The sequence below is a fragment of the Balaenoptera acutorostrata genome, chromosome 7, assembly GCF_949987535.1.
Source record: "Balaenoptera acutorostrata chromosome 7, mBalAcu1.1, whole genome shotgun sequence".
Lineage (NCBI taxonomy): Eukaryota > Metazoa > Chordata > Mammalia > Artiodactyla > Balaenopteridae > Balaenoptera > Balaenoptera acutorostrata.
This window is the reverse complement of record NC_080070.1, coordinates 113406109-113409832: the sequence shown is the minus strand read 5'-3', so window position 1 is coordinate 113409832 and position 3724 is coordinate 113406109. Positions and strand designations below refer to the sequence as shown.

At 39.8% G+C, this 3724-nt stretch overlaps 1 pseudogene; it reads right to left on the bottom strand.

Moving 5' to 3' along the window:
• Nucleotides 1–2874: 2874 nt before the first annotated feature.
• LOC102998924 (shugoshin 1-like) lies at nt 2875–3390 on the bottom strand (annotated as a pseudogene).
• Between the last annotated feature and the right edge of the window lie 334 nt (nt 3391–3724).

Here is a 3724-nt window from a genome sequence, read left to right as displayed (position 1 = left end):
ATGACCTCTGGGTTCTTCTTTATCTCCTGCAAAATTGTACTGCACTTTAAAAATTGATAAAGCACAGTTGCTTTAAAGTTTAAAAGATATATACAAATGAAGGCTTTAAATTTTCTAAACTAAATGAATTCCCTCTCACTGGTTGGTCGAAAACTTGATGTAAAGCAAATCCAAAAGCCCTTGGCATTCATACATGTAACATTTGAAATTCTTGACTAAAAAGGGACCTATCCTGAAAGTCTGTGATATAGTAATTTGTGGTTTTTGCTAAGGGGTCACTTTGAACAATAGACACTTAGATCCTGGAGTTCAGAGCTAGTCTTTTACTAATTCCTGAACCTGAGCTCATTCTCTGATTATTGTCGACTGAAAAAAAATGCACAACCTAAAAGTTGAGAGTTACGTCTTATTCAGGGGACAAAACTGAGGACTTATGCCCGGGACACAGCATCTCAGATCGCTCTGAGGGACTCCTCCAAAGTGGTAAGGGGGGGAGCCAGGATATAGAGGAGTTTTTGCAACAAAGGCCAGGTATTTGAAACATCAAAAGATTACTGTTAATTAAAGAAAACCAGACATCTCAAGTTAAGAAATTTAGTGCTTTTATATGTATCGGAAGATGCAAGAATCTGGGCTCACTGAAATCACCCCATTTATGTGCACCTCAGCCATCTGGGGCCAGTGTCCTGTGCTTTCTCATCCTGAGTTCCCTCAGGGTACAAGTCAGGGGGTGGCTGCAGTGGCTGATGGCTTGATGGTGGGCATCCTGTTTCTATCCTGAGTTCCCTTAGGGCTCACCTTTGGGGAGGCCGTAAAGTGATGGCTTGATGGCTGCAACATCCTTTTTGTACTGATATGGCAGCGACATTTTTCATTCACAGCATGATCTCTGTTATGGACTGGATGTTTGCCCCCGCCCCATTCATATGTTGAAGCCCTGAATCCAAGTGTGTCTGTATTTGGTATAAGAAAGTGTGCTTTGGTATAAGGAAGGTGGACCCCTGAGCCAATGGAATTAGTGTCCTATTAGGAAGAGATACCAGATAGTGCCCCCCTCCCCTGCTGTTAGCCCACACAACGAGGAAAGGCCTGTGAGGACAGAACGAACAAGGAGATAGCCACTGTCACCCACCAAATCAGCCAGAAAGTTGATTTGTGGTTCCAGCCTCAAGAACTGTGAAAAATGAATGCATTTCTGTCGTTTAAGGTCCCCAGTCTGTGATATTTTGTTACGGCAGCCTGAGACAGCAAATACAATCTCATACATGTTTTGTCTGAGAAATGAAATGTAGCAGTGGTTTGAGGGGTCCACACACAACTAAGAGGATGTGAATGTCAAGGACTTACTTTACTCAACTGTTACAGTGAAGAGTTTTAAGTGATCCTCAACTTGTCTTCAAAGATCATTCACTCTCATATCCCCCATGTAAGGGAAATATAAGTATGCCAAAACTTTATAATTAAAACATCTTCATTTTAATAACCATTGTTCCTTTCCAAAACAATAATATATAAGACACACTTCAACTCAAATTAAGGGTTCAAGGTATTATAAGAAATCTAAACTATGACAATGATTGAATAAGTTATATACATTCAAAAGAAATATAAGCCTACATTCATTAGAGGTTTAAAAAATATATATGAAGCATAGTTTTGAAGAAATGTTTATACTCTGAAGCATCCTGCCCAGACAGTTCTGTGTCGATGGTCTGACCCACTTGTGCTTTGTTACAGAACCTCTCTTTGAGAAATGAAGGGTAAGTAGGATGTATTTTAATGGCACACAACAAAAGCGTCACTGTATTTACTTTTCTTTTTTTTTAGAACTGTGTTTACAGTCTTTTTTTCTGCTTGAAAATAGAATTCAAGAAACACAGATCTGTAGACTAGACCCTTCTCTGTTTTGATGCTAGTGCGTCTTCCTTAGAGTTCACACTGTACGCTTATTCTTAGACCAAGACACCGCTCAGCTTTCTTTATTCTTTTTTTTTTGGAGAAAAACCAGTTTTCTGGGTTTTTTTCTGATTTTCACTACAGGAGATAAGGAGACATTGGTGAGGGCCTTCAGGCTAAGCCGAGGTGACTGGTGAGTGTTGGGTGGTGTGCTTGCAGGAGTTATGCTGGCTTTGAATCTTGCATCTCTTTTCATGGGTACATCTTAGTGCTAGTTTAGATCAAGGCCTGGTGTTTGGGCTCCTATCTGATTTGAGGGTGAGCTTGAACACAGGTGATGCAAGTAGGCATTTTAGAAGGCAGATAGAGGCCATCAGAATCACTTCCCAGACTCCTTGGCTACTTGATTCACAGACGCTCATTTCAGACTCATTTGCTTTCTCCTCTTTTAGGACCTTGCTCATTTTACTTTGCCTTAAAAGCGTAGGATGAACCTTCACTGTCAAATTGAAATTGTGAACATTACTTGTACTGACACTTCCATCCAATTTTTTTGGAAATAATGTTTGTTTGTTTTTTAAAGTTGCACTTTTGCTCTCTTAATGCCTTGAAGTAGACTTCAATTTCCTTGTTCTCTTAGCTTTCCTCTCCTCTTTCTTCCTTGTGCATCTCAATGCTAATTTTAGTTTTTTCAGACTTAGACTCTAAATTGACCTGTTTTAGCAATGCTTCCTGGAAGCATTAGTTTTGGTCCTTGTTCCACTGACAAATATTTTGTCCTACATTTTCAGGCATGTATATTTACTAGCAGATCTGAAAATATAATTTGTTTTCCAATTCAAAAGTTTCTCCAGCCAAAAGATTGGTTTTGAAGACACCCAATGAAGCAAACTTACAGAGGTTGATAAAACCTTTCTTTAAAGTGAGGTGGACCAATCCAGTTCTAGGGAGGACATTATTAGTAGACTTACCTTCACCTTAACTAGAAGATGCAAAATCAAATTCAAATCTTTCTTGATAAATAACAGATACTTGCTTTTCTATTTGGAATAATTCTTCTTGTTCTGGAAGGCCAGCTTCCTGAAGAGGAACTAGCAAATCCTTCACAATACATCCCTGGAGATGTTATCCATGCTGGAGTCCTTTCCAGAGGGATTCACTATGTCCCAGGTCTGAGCAGTTTACTCTGTCTGCTGTGAAGTAAGTTTTACTTTTAACGCACATAGATAACATGTGAGGTGGTGACATTATTTTCTCATCTGTAACTGGATATCTTGTGCTTCTCTCACTTTGTATTTTTCATTTTCCAAGACTAAAATCAACATTCTGTTGTTGTCCTGGTTATTCTTCAGCAGTTTACAAGTGTTAGTGATACTTCGGCATGGCACAGGTAGGAAAGATTTACATTTGTCAATCTCATTTCTCTCTCCTTTGTTTCCTTCTTTCTTCTACACTGTACTGCAAAAACTATTTAAGGCACCTTTTCTTGGCCATCTTCTGCCTTGGCCACCTCCTCTGCCTCTGTCCTCTTCCTCCTCACACTCCAGGATCTGGGAAGCTGGCTGGCAGCCCTGGGACCCCCACTTCTGTGGGTCCATCTCCCCACCAGAGACTTCTGTGACCATATTCAAAATTGTCCTTTGCAGTAGCATAAAGCTGGCCTGAGAGGCTACGATCACTGGATTTTTAATACAGTGAACCTGATTCCTGCTCAAAGATGAAAAGAGAAGTATGGATAACCAACAAGGACCTACTGTATAGCACAGGGAACTCTGCTCAATATTATATAACAACCTAAATGGGAAAATAATTTGAAAAAGAATAGGTA